This window comes from Ovis canadensis, chromosome 5, assembly GCF_042477335.2.
Source record: "Ovis canadensis isolate MfBH-ARS-UI-01 breed Bighorn chromosome 5, ARS-UI_OviCan_v2, whole genome shotgun sequence".
NCBI lineage: Eukaryota > Metazoa > Chordata > Mammalia > Artiodactyla > Bovidae > Ovis > Ovis canadensis.
Genome location: NC_091249.1, coordinates 62,679,251 through 62,692,022, shown reverse-complemented (window position 1 = coordinate 62,692,022; position 12,772 = coordinate 62,679,251). Strand labels below are relative to the sequence as shown.

The 12,772-nt window shown below is 48.6% G+C and overlaps 1 protein-coding gene and 1 non-coding gene across 2 annotated transcripts in view; both read right to left on the bottom strand.

Annotated features, from left to right (window-relative positions):
• CTNNA1 (catenin alpha 1) overlaps positions 1 to 12,772 on the bottom strand; it is a 332,863-nt gene that overhangs the window by 251,648 nt on the left and 68,443 nt on the right. The gene's annotated exons all lie outside the window — the stretch shown is intronic.
• TRNAC-GCA (transfer RNA cysteine (anticodon GCA)) lies at positions 10,559 to 10,630 on the bottom strand. The gene has a single exon. It is a non-coding gene; the product is annotated as a tRNA-Cys (tRNA).

Below are 12,772 nucleotides of genomic sequence, written 5' to 3'. Positions count from 1 at the left end.
GCAGCATTGCCATTAATCCTCCCATTATTCCTGAGGCCCTTACTGACCTGCCTAATCACAAACATAACAACACCCTGGTTTGTAAAGCTCTTCCCCATGCATTATTTCCAGCTGATCGTCACAACAGCCCTGCAAGGAAAGCAGGTGTTCTTGTCCTTGTTTTTATTAACGAGGGAACTGAGGGTCCAGGGCATTTCAAAGATGAAAGAGAAGCCCCTGAAATCCTTGGGGAGGGGGCAACACGGTGCAGGTAGTACGTTACGACCCCCTACCTTCAGGTCCCTTTGTTTCTGAAAAGACAGCTGGGACTGAGCCGCCTCCTCACCTCACCCCCAGAACACTGCAGGGGAGACCCATTCAGGAGCCATGTGACCTAGGGCAGCTCCTGGCCCCTCCCTGACCTTCAACTCCGTTATATTTAAAAGGAAGTTGCCCTAAATTATGCCTGGAGCCACTCTGCAGTGCATGTGCCCAGACTCCAGGGGAAAGGAGGACAGCTGTTCTTTGCTGCTTTGCTCCACGACTGTCCTTGGGTGGTGACAGCTCCTCCCTGTGTGAAAACACCCAGCTGTCTTTGCCTTGCTCTTTTCTCTCTGCATATCTCTCCATGACTTGCCCACAGACTCTCAGAGGGATATTTGATCCACATGGGTCTCCCAGGTGAGCTCCAGAACATCCCCTTAGAGAGAGGCCTGGAGAAAGTCCCCAGGCCTTTCTGGTGGGAGGTGACTCCATAATATCGTCAGAGCCCTAGCAGCACACTATCCTTAATGAGCATGTCGGGTGGTGTCTGGGGTCTTCTGAGGCCTGGAACAAAGGGTCTAGGAATGCAGGCTGGACTGCATCTCAAGCAGTTTTAGAAATTATGACTGCCCCTTGTTGTCAAATAGCCGCACCAGCCTTTGAGGGGTACATGCTCTGACGGGAAAAGAAGGTTCTCATTTGCCCCATCCCCAGCTTCCTCAAGGACCTGGTAGTTTCCACTTTCTTCTATTCCCTTTTGTAGAACTCCAGAGAACCAGGAGCCCCAGCTCCCAAGTGACCCTAAACCTCTTCCACAGTATCATGTGTTTGTTCCTGGTGTGAAATGACAGCCAATCTCATCTGCCTCTCTTCCTCCCTGGGGAATGGGAGCTTAGGGCAGACTGCTCTCTTCATCACCACCTCAATCCCATGGCCACAGAGGGAACTCCAAAGCTAACCTGAGCTGGCAAGAAGTCTGGGAAACCAGGGGCTTCCTGAGGCTAGTCCAAGAGGGAGAGCTGACGGGACTTGGCTGGTGGTCCAGTGTTTAAGATTCCACACTCCCAAAGCAGGAGGCAGGGGTTTGATCCCTGGTCGGGGAACTAAGATGCCACATGCCGCAGTCAACAAAACAAAAGGAGAGCTGATGGAGAGAGGAGGGAAAGAGCACCTTCTGGAGATAAAGTCTTTGGATAGTAACTCAAATCCTTTGGACTATTGAGGCAGAGAAAATCAAACTAATCTTGGATCACACTTCAGCTCTGTCTCAAGCTGTGAAATCTCAACCAACCTCTGGAAACCTCAGTTGCCTCCTTCACTTTCCACAATGGTGATCACCCCATATTGCTATTTTAAGAAGAAATGAAATATGTACATCAGACACTAACCAAGCCCTTCAGCATACATTAGGTGCTCAGCAAATGGTTGCTATTTTTATCACTATTTAGTATTCAGTTCAGTTCAGTCATGTCTGACTCTGCAGCCCCATGGCTTGCAGCATGCCAGGCTTCCCTGTCCAACACCAACTCCTGGAGCCTGCTCAAATACATGTCCATTGAGTCAGTGATGCCACCCAACCATCTCATCCTCTGTCGTCCCCTTTTCCTCCTGCCCTCAATTTTTCCCAGCATCAGGGTCTTTTCCAATGAATCAGTTCTTTGCATCAGGAGGCCAAAGTATTAGAATTTCAGCTTTAGCATCAGTCCTTCCAATGAATATTCAAGACTGATTTCCTTTAGGATTGACTGGTTGGATCTCCTTGCTGTCCAAGGGAGTCTTCTCCAATATCACAGCTCAAAAGCATCCATTCTTTGGGGCTCAGCTTTCTTTATAGTCCAACTCTCACATCCATACATGACTACTGGAAAAACCATAGCTTTGACTAGACGGAACTTTGTTGGCAAAGTAATCTCTGGTTTTTAATATGCTGTCTACATTGGTCACAGCTTTTCTTCCAAGGAGCAAGCGTCTTTTAATTTCATGGCTGCAGTCACCATCTGCAGTGATTCTGGAACCCAAGAAAAGAAAGTCTGTCGCTGTTTCCATTGTTTTCCCATCTATTTGCCATAAGTAATGGAAACAGATGCCTTGATCTTCGTTTTTTTGAGTGTTGAGTTTTAAGCCAGCTTTTTCAGTCTCCTCTTTTACTTTCATCAAGAGGCTCTTTAGTTCCTCTTTGCTTTCTGCCATAAGAGTGGTGTCATCTGCATATCTGAGGTTATTGATATTCCTCCTGGCAATTTGGATTCCAGCTTGTGCTCCATCCAGCCCAGCATTTTGCATTGTGTAATCTGCATATAAGTTAAATAAGCAGGGTGACAATATACACCTTGAAGTATTCCTTTCCCAATTTGGACCCAGTCCATTGTTCCATGTCTGGTTCTAACTGTTGCTTCTTGGCCTGTACACAGATTTCTCAGAAGGCAGGTAAGGTCGTCTGGTATTCCCATTTCTTGAAGAAGTTTCCAGAGTTTGTTGTGATCCACACAGTCAAAGACTTTGGCGTAGTCAATAAAGCAGAAGTTATTATTATTACTATTCAGTATTAGCATCCATAGAGCCAAAGCTATGGCTTTTCCAGTAGTCATGTATGGATGTGACAGCTGGACCATAAAGGCTGAGCGCCAAAGAACTGATGCTCTCAAACTGTGGTGTTAGAGAAGACTCTTGAGAGTCCCTTGGATAGTCCCTTGAAGACAAAGGGTCTTCACCACAAGTTCTGTGTGATCTTGTGAAAGCCCCACCTTATCTCTCCAGGGTCATCTTGTTGACCCACACATAGACCCAAAAAGACTATTCTGTTTCCTTGTGGTAGCTAACTTTACCCTGGGAACAACAGCACCTAGGGAAACTGAAGTCAAAGGAGACCAAATCAGTCAATCCTAAAGGAAATAAACCCTGAATTATTCATTGGAAGGACTGATGCTGAAGATGAAGCTGCAATACCCTGGCCACCTGATGCGAAGAGCCAACTCACTGGAAAAGACTCTGATAGTGGGAAAAAATTGAGGGCAGGAGGAGAAAGGGGAGACAGAGAATGAGATGGTTGGATGGCATCATCAACTCAATGGACACGAGTTTGAGGAAACTCTGGGAGATAGGGAAGGCCAAGGAAGCCTACCATCCTGCAGTCCATGGGGTCGCAAAGAGTCAGACATGACTGATCAACTGAACAACAACAACAATTAGTATCGGTATTATTATTGTTGTTGTTAATGGAGATTTAGGAAGTAGGGATTGGAAACAGACTTTCTTGTTTGCAAAGACACTCGGCCACAGTGAGTTGGGAGGGGAGAAAATCTCCAGACAAAGGGTCTTCCCCAAAAGTTCTGTGTGATCTTGTGAAAGCCCCACCTTATCTCTCCAGGGCCATCTTATTGATCCACACATAGACCCAAAAAGGCTATTCTGTTTACTTGCGGCAGCTAACTTTACCCTGGGAACAACAGCACCTTGGGAAACTGAAGTCAAAGAAACTGGGCAGTCAAGTCCTTCTCAGTGTCACATAAAGGGGCTCCTGTTCTGATTCCCGTCAGTGGTGAGGGATGATACTCAGACTGCCACTGAGCACAAGGGCCTGCCCAGACAGAGCAATGGCTGGACAGGTGCCAAGGCCTTGGGAAAAAACTGAGGTCCCCAGAGAGAAACCAGAGCTGCCCCAGTGGGCACTGCCTTTCTTTTGCGCCTTTCACTCTTGGCTCCTCCCCACTGCCCACCCAACCTCATTTCAGACAAGGAGGGTGGGACCAAGGTGAGACCCCATGAGGTAAAAATTGGGGCTCCTCTTCTGAGGAGGGAGTTTAGAGCACTGGGCTTCCCCCAGCATCACTAGCTCCAGGGACCGTAATATGACTGAGGGGCCAGGAAAATGGGGCAGCAATCCTAAGACCCTGAGAAGGGAGAGTCCCCAGAAGTCAGCACCACCTCACCCCATCTCTCCTCCCCAGCCCCAGTTCTTTGTTTCTGCTTTCCCTTCAGACTCTCTTCTTTCCACTGTCTTTTCACTGCCTCTTCCTCTTCCTCCTCTCCCATCCACGGCTGGCTTTGCAAGTTTTCAATTTCTATTTCTAGACCCCCTAAGCATGCAGGAGTGTCTCTTTTTGTTTCTCTTGTTCCCTCTCTTCTCTCTGATTGCCTCTCCCAGAAGCAGGAATTCCTGCCTTCTCTGATAGAGAGACACGAGGGCTAAGTCCCAGGGTTTAGGCTCAGGCTCCTCAGGGGCAAGAGGGGAGCAGGGGTTGGGCTGTGTGGAAGAGGAAAGCATGAACTGGCTCATGAGAGCATAAAGAAGGCACAGACAAATGGAATGCAGTATTGACTGGGCTCTGAGTGACTCACCACCCCAGAGGAGGGATCTAGGAGGGTGATGTCATTGCTGGAGCTGATGGTGACACTGGCAGCTGCACCCCTTCCCTGCCCAGAGACACTGACTTCCTCTGTTAGCTTCTTTTTGCCTCCTCATTATAGGGCAAGGCTGGGGAAACAGATTTCACCCTTGGTGTCCTTTGGAACCACAATGTGGTTTTCTTAGACTGAGACCTTCCTTCCTACATCTGTGCTCCAATTCCTCTGCCTGTCTTATTAGATGTACTAATGTGCGCATGGGCATTCACTGTCTCACACATGTGTGCACACTTTTGATATGTATGCACAGCTTACATGCAAGCACACATGCACGCACACACACACACTCTCAAACATACTCCCACCTGCCATCTGTTTCCTTCAGTGAATAAACTGGGCTTCCAAACAATGCCAGGGGACTCCAAGGCGAGATTCTCTTGGGGAGTGATCTGAGGAAGAGCTTCTGTGTGCTTATCCATTGGCATCTTGATGCCTTGTGCCTCTTGGCTTCAGGGACTGCACACTAGAGCCAAAATAAGCCCAGCATTTGAATAGGCATGTGTCCTTGAACACGTTCATTTCCAGCTTCATAATCATGGGGAAATTGGGAAGGGATGTGGTTGGCAGGGGATGGGGATATGTGGAAAAGGACAATCTGAGTGAGGGCAGAGACTTTAAGAAACTTAACTCCAAGACAAAGTTCATAAGATACCCCTCTCTCACACACCCACCCTCAAATTGACTATATCTTTCCCTCTACATCCTGGGAAGAGAGCTGAATCTCCCTTGTTAACTAAGTCCCAGGAACCCAGCTTAAGCTGGGGCAGATCAAGAGTTCCAAATATGAATGAGAATATCAATACTATGTAAATCACATGCAAATACGTTGAAAGCAAAAATAAATAGCTTGCAGATCTTGAAAAAGAGCGACTAGCCTGGGGTGAAGGCAGTGGAGAACCCATAGCCCACATAATGGGGGTGATCTAGAGTCTGGGTGAAAGATGAGCCCACTCCAGTCCTCTGGAGACCCTGGCCTTTGATGGAAATGGTTTGTTTTGACCATGAGCAACCTACTCACAAGTATTTGCTCAATGCCCATTTGACATGATGGCAGAGGTGGATTTTCCATAAAGCTAAAGAAGCTTAAGCTTCGGGGCTACAAATTTCCACAGGCCCCTGCCAAAGGCTGCACGTATTCTTATGTCTATCATTTTGTATTCTTCTTCTTAAAGAGAGCTTCCCCAAACTGTATGAACTTTGGGACCCATAAAACCTGGGTCCACCTCTACAGTGAAGAGAATAAACTCCCTATTCCTAATTCAATTAGCAGCCTCCTTTGAGATCATCTATCAGAGATGCCTGTCAACACAGTCTTTTCTCTGGGTGGAAGATCCGAATGAGCTCCTCCTCCCAAGGCTGCTCCTGGCTCCAGAATTCCACAGCTTCCTGCCTTGAGGCTGGTGTTGGAGGAGGATGAAGGTAACTGCTTTGTTGTTAAAGGGAATGTGACCCTCTTGCCCAAACTCTGAACCTCAGGGAACAAGTACCTGATAATGAAAAGTAATTATATCTCACTTTTGTAGAGCCTTTGAGAGTTGCTAAAGGGAATGTGTCATTTGATCTTCACAACAACCTTGAGGCAGGGAGGAGATACATTAATACTATGGAGATTTGTTATAGACAAGGAAACTGAGGCTAAAAGAGGTGATATTAAAATAACAGCTCACACTCACAACTCTGTAACATCAGGGATGCTTACATGTATTATTATTGTGCTCATTTAATCTGCACAACTCTATGAAGTAGGTACTATCATTACCTTTAGTTTTAGAAATGGATAAATTGAACAGAGAGGTTAAGGAACTTTCCCTAGCCAGACTCAAGAGTAGCAGAGCAAAGACCAAAACTCAGGCAGTCTGGCTGCAGAGTTCTTGCTTTTAATCAGTTCACTACCCAAACAACTTATGCATGTTCATGGGCCAGAATTTAAATTCAAATCTTTCTGACCCCAGAGCCCTTTCTCATCACTACTAAGCATGACAGCCTCCCTAATGAAGGAAGTGCCAGTCACTTGTTGTCAGAAGCCTGGAGGGAGGCTCAAGGTGATTGGTCTAAGGACCAGGTTCTAGCCAGAGAAGGAAGGATGAGTACCAGAGTGCCTCCTGGGCTGACTGCTCAGAGTGAGCCAGCAATCACCAACCTGAGATGAGCCTGGGGAGGCTTCCTCCCTCCTGGGCCCACAAGACCCCAAAATCTTTGAAGACCATCTCTCTCCATTCCTGTAATCCCAACAAATGAGATCAAGATTATGGTCAGAGGTGTGTTTAGGAAGATCACCATGGCAGCAAAATAAAAGGTAGTAGATTAGGGGTCAGGGTGAGTTAGGAAACGTTTGCAAAAATCCAGGAGAGAAGTGATGAGGTCCCAAACAAAGGCAGTGACTGTGATATGGAGAAGAGAGATGTTGCAGGAGTGAACAAATGAAGGGTGAACAGGGATGTCTTAAAATGATACAGCCTACATTCAGGCATGGGTGGAAGAAGGGGGACAGACAATGCGAGAGGTAGGGGGACAATAAACAATGAGGCCTGTAGGATGAGCAGCCCCTGGAAGCTGCCAGAGGTAATAACATTCTATCTTCCTGCTCTCTGGGTCCCCAGTCAGGCTGGTTCCCCCCAGGCTTTGTGTGTGTGTGTGTGTGTGTCTGTGTGCATGCAGAAGTGTCAACTCTGGGCTCCAGGGCCACATCACAGAGAGGTGAGCAATGGGGAGCATCAGGAAAGTGTGATTTAGAGTCTCATTCCCACTGCCCTTCACTGTGCTGGAAGGACAGTTCAATGTAATATATAATTACCGCCGCCCAACAAGGCTGCACTGTACACAAAGCTCCCCACCTTCCTCCCGCTCCCTCCTGCCTGCGTTTAGACTATAAATCAGTTTTCAATCCTGAGTGCTACCTGTAAATGTTCAAGCTCAGGATCCTTGCCTCATATTCCTGCATCCCTGGGGGGTGGTTCAGGCTCTGAGTGACCCCCTTCCCCTAGTCTGATTCTGACATGCTTCTGATACCCTGATTGATGGTAGGAGGGGCAACAGGGGAGCTGGAATTGGCTCTAGGGTCACTGGGACCCTGGCTTGGGGAGTGGGGTGGGTGACTCTGGGTCTACCTGACTTGGCCAGCACACTGGCCAGTGTGCATGCTCCAGATCACTTGGGTAGGAAGACAATGAGGACTTCCCTGGTGGTACAGTGGATAGGAGTCCACCTGCCGCTGCAAGAGATATGAATTCAATCCCTGGTCCGGAAGGATTCCACATGCTGCTAGATAACTAAGCCAGTGGGCCACAAATGCTGAGCCAGCACTCTAGAGCCCCAAACCCACAACTACTAAACCTTCGCGCCCTACAGTCCGTGCTCAGCAAAAAGAGAAGCCACAGCAATGAGAAGCCTGTGCACGGCAACAAAGAACAGCCCAGCCTTGCTGCAGCTAGAGAAAGCCCATGAGCAGCAATGAAGACCCAGTGCAACCAAAAATAAACAAATAATTTAAAAAAGACAATGAAACTAATCCTTCCTCTAGAAGGGCACTGGAGAAGGAAATGGCAACCCACTCCAGTATTCTTGCCTAGAGAGTCCTGTGGACGGAGGAACCTGGTGGGCTGCTGTCCATAGGGTCGCACAGTCGGACACAACTGAAGCAACTTAGCAGCAGCAGAAGGACACCCTCCTCCCAGTGACCACCCTCCTTGGAAAGCGTCCAGAAGAAAGCACCCTCCTCATGTACTGATGTGAGGATGCGGAAGCACAAGCCACGCTCTGCCCTGAGCTGGGGTGGGAAACTCCGTGGTGCACCTTGGGGGTGACAAAAGAACAAATCAAGAGAGGGCTTCCTGATTCCCTGAGGACTTTGATTCTATTTGTTTTAAATGTGGATGCTTGCCTTGTCACCTTCCTGCCTCTCTTTACCAGGATGACTATAGCGGCCTCCTCACCCCTCCACCTGAATCCACTGGTTCCGTCCGATCACATCCTCCTGCTGAATGGAGGGGAGATCATGCCTCTTGCTTCCCTGATTAAACCTCTTTGTGAGAGTCCTTCTTCCCTTAGGATAACACCGAATTCCTTCCCAAGGTTCACAAAACCTGACCTTGCCCATCTTCACCACACTAACCTCATCGGGGACTTCCCCTTTTATTGCCTCACACCAGCCACACCGTTGTCCATTTCTCCAACACTCCTGCTACTGAAACCTGAAATATCCTTCCTCCAGCTCCTCCTCTTCTAGGTTCTTCCTGTGTCACCGTCCTTCCCTGATGACTCCACCTGAAGTAGGTCCCCCTTTCTATCTCAGCACCCCACTAGTCCACTTTATAGTGCTGTTTATATATAATTTGTAATTCTGTATTCTTGAGCTGGTTTCCTCATCTTTTTGTTTTTTGCGGGGTTTTCCTATTAAACCAGAATTTCTGTAAGGGCAGGGGCGATACTATGTTCACCATGCAGTTCACCACTGCATTCCAGATGCTTAGCATAAAGCCTGGCACATAGTAGGTGTTACATATCCTTTGAATAAACTGAATGCATGGCAGGTGGTTGCCAACAGAAGTCCTGGAAGTTGAAGCTGACTCTGCTGACTCCCATCACACCCCCATTTGCAAAGAGCAAACAGATTCCTCCTTCCGTAGGAGATCAGGCTTGTACCTACCCTGGGGTAACTAGAAGGGGCTCCCCCAGGGCCTCAGTCCTCCTTTCTCTCTTTTAGGAAAACTCTCCAGCTTTGGCCACTTCTGGCTGTCCGTGGAGCTGCCCCTCCACCATGGGTGAGTGGTCAGTGCTCACCACCTCCCACTCCCCACTGAGGTCCCTGGGTTGCTGCAAATCACAGCCCATTCCAAATCCATACCTGTGCCTACTGGTCAGGACAGAGGAGACGAGCCTGGAAGGGAGGGGTGTCTGGGCCAGGGACTCAAAATGGAAACAGGAAGGGAGGCTGAAGAGGCAGCTCTTCCACGCATTTTAATATCCATGCAGTAAATGCAAATTAACTGAAAGCACCTTTTGAATAAGCAGCTTTTATTGAGGGAGCTGCTCTAATCCGTAAATGGCTTTATTGACCACAAGGAGCTTCCTGGTGGGGGAGGGGGTGGGAAATATAAACCCGCTGTCAGGAATTGCTCCGCAGCGCCCTTGTCCCTGCGTTTTTAGATTCCAGACATGCTTCTTGTGGCTAATGGAACTTGCAGATCTCTAACCTTGGCTTCCACATTCCACTCTCCACCCCTGCCGGAGTCTGGGGAGCCTGCCCTCTGGGTTTGCGGGTGGCTCAGGCTGCTGGATGCTGCATGGCTGATCTAGATGCTGAGTGAACCTCAGGGCTGTAAGCAACCAAGCGAGGCTCCAGTGATATGGCTCTGGGCTCTCTGGTATAGCTCTACACCTGGGCACATGAAATAAGCCCATGCCTGTGTAAAAGGTACGTGCACTGTGTTTGTGTCCATTTACACACACCCTTGGGAACAAGCATAATTGTATGCCTGTGCGGCTGTGTGTGTGTGTGTGTCTGCAGCCTCCCCTCAGGTCTCCAGCCATTTGTACTCCTTCTCAGGTTATAGGGGCCTGGCCTCAGCTGAGGAATCATGTTTTTTCAAGGACTAATGACTTTATCAGAATGATAATGAACTGATGACACACGGAAGCTCCCAGGCTCTGGAGAGAAGCCAGAGAACAACTGGGAACAGAATGGAGGTTGGTGGAACTTGGGGATCCAAGGACCTTGTCTCTCAGAAGTCCACTCTGGCTCTGTTCAGATTTTAGAAGGTAAGGGGATGTACAAAAGAAACCCAAGTGAAGTCGCTCAGTCGTGTCTGACTCCTTGCGACCCCATGGCCTGTAGCCTATGAGGGTCCTCTGTCCATGGAATTTTCCAGGCAAGAGTACTGGAGTGGGTTGCCATTTCCTTCTCCAGGGGATCTTCCCCACCCAGGGATTGAACCTGGGTCTCCCGCATTGCAGGCAGACGCTTTACCATCTGAGCCACCAGGGAAGCCAAAAGAAACCCAAAGGATGTTGGAAATATGTTATCAGTATTCCTGGCCTGGTCTACCTGCCTTTTCTAGGAGCCTCCAATCCCTGCGTTGCTGTCTCTCTTGACCATGGTTGTGAGTTGTGAGTGGTAAGGCTGGCTACTCTACTCTCCCAGTCTCTGCCATCTGGCCCTCACCCAAAGCCAAGTCCTACCCAGAGACGGGAGGAGGGGACTGCCTCTAGATATAGGATAACAAAGAATTCTGAGATGGGCAGGGACACAGAATCAGGCCTTGAGGCAAAAACTGGAAAGTTATCCCTTGAACATGCAGCCTGTCAAGGCTAATCGGCCTCAATGATCTTTCATAATGGATTTAGGGCCAGGTGACTTGTCACTGGGGAAAGGAAAGGAGAGTGCAGAAGCTTATAGAATATCCATGCTGGAGGGACCTGGATTACAGAACACAGACTTCTCTCATTGGTCAGAGAAGATAAGTGACACTCCTCTCCTAAAGGTTTCAGAGACACTTCATACAGACCTGGCTTACAGCACACAGGGGCTTGCTTCACTGAAAAGCTCCTTACTCCACTGCACCAAGAGACAGCCACTTTTCCCCAAGCTGAAGAGCTCCAGCCCCCTTAGCAAAGCCTGGAACACAGTAAGTGTTCAATAAATACTAGTTGTTGTGAATATTAGGGCTTCCCAAGTGGCGCTAGTGGTAAAGCACCCACCTGCAAATGCAGGAGACATAAGAGACATGGGTTCGATCCCTGGGTCAGGAAGATCCCCTGGAGGAAAGCTTGACAACCAACCCCAGTATCCTTGCCTGGAGAATCCCATGGACAGAGGAACCTGGTGGGCTACAGTCCATAGGTTCACAGAGAGTCGGACCCTGGCCTCCACTGTGGCCTCTCCTTGCTCAGTCCTGGCTTTCTCTCTCTGGGCCCTGCAGGGAGTCCTCCTTCTGTCCCAGGAAGTCCCAGTGACCTTTCCCTCAAGTCTGCAAATATATTCTTGGCGAGTCTTGGAAATAAAATTGTGCTCAACATTTGTATAGGGCTTTTCTGCTGCCCAGCCCTTTACAGACATTAGCTAATTAAATGGAGGAGGATGAGACAGAACAGGACCCGGTCTCTGCAATCAGGATTCCAGGCCCTCCTGACCAGGGTGGCTTCAGCCTTATTTTTCCTCTCTTCTTTTTCTGCAAGATTGGACTCACCCTGAAGAAGAAACTTCTGGGGAGTTGGCCACTGAGACAGAAAGCAAAGTGAGAGGAGAGAGTGTAACAATATGTTGAGGGACTTCCCTGGTCATCCAGTGGCTCAGACTTCTCCCCACAATGCAGGAGACTCAAGTTCGATCCCTGGTCAGAAAACTAGATCCTGCATGCCAAAACTAAAGATCCCGCATGCCACAATGAAGCTCAAAGATCTTGCATGCCCCAACCAAGACCTGGTGCAGTCAAGCAAATAAAATAAAATAAATATTTTTAAAATAATAAAAAAATAATATGTTGAGTAGGTAAGAGTCTTCCTGATGTCATTCTGTCACATATCCAGTCATATCCAGCAACTGGCTTGGTCTAAAAGTGTAATTATGTGTCTTCCACGAAGGGGTCAGTCATCTTCTTGCCCTTTGGAGGAGGATATCAGGACAGAAAGACAGTAACTAGAGCCAGAGCAGGTTGTCAAAGGTCCTTCCCAGAGAGCTAGGGGTCCTGTTCTTGGTCTAGGGACAGTGTCGACCTCTCAGCCTACCTGGGAGTCACAAACTGGACAGTGGTTCCTAGCCTGGAGAGAAGCACATAAACCTCTGCCCTACCCTGCTCTTCCTGGCCATGAGGGCTGGAGGGGAGCCATCCTCAGCATCAGCAGAATTTCTCATTGCACTGCTCCCCACCTACTCCCCACCACCCTCAGACCCTGCCTGTGTCAGCAGGGAATCACAGTGTGGAACTGTACTCCAATGGGCAGCAAGTCAATTCCCACCTGGGGAGGAGAGAAGGAAGGAGAGATGGGAGTGGGGAGGTTATCATGGACTAGAACTAGGGAAAAGACCAGAGAGAAACAGAGACCAGTTACAGAGGAAGACATAGGCCATGTTTCAGACTGAGACTGTGGGAGAGGAAAGAAGACTGGAAAGAGAGAGGGAGCAAGAAAC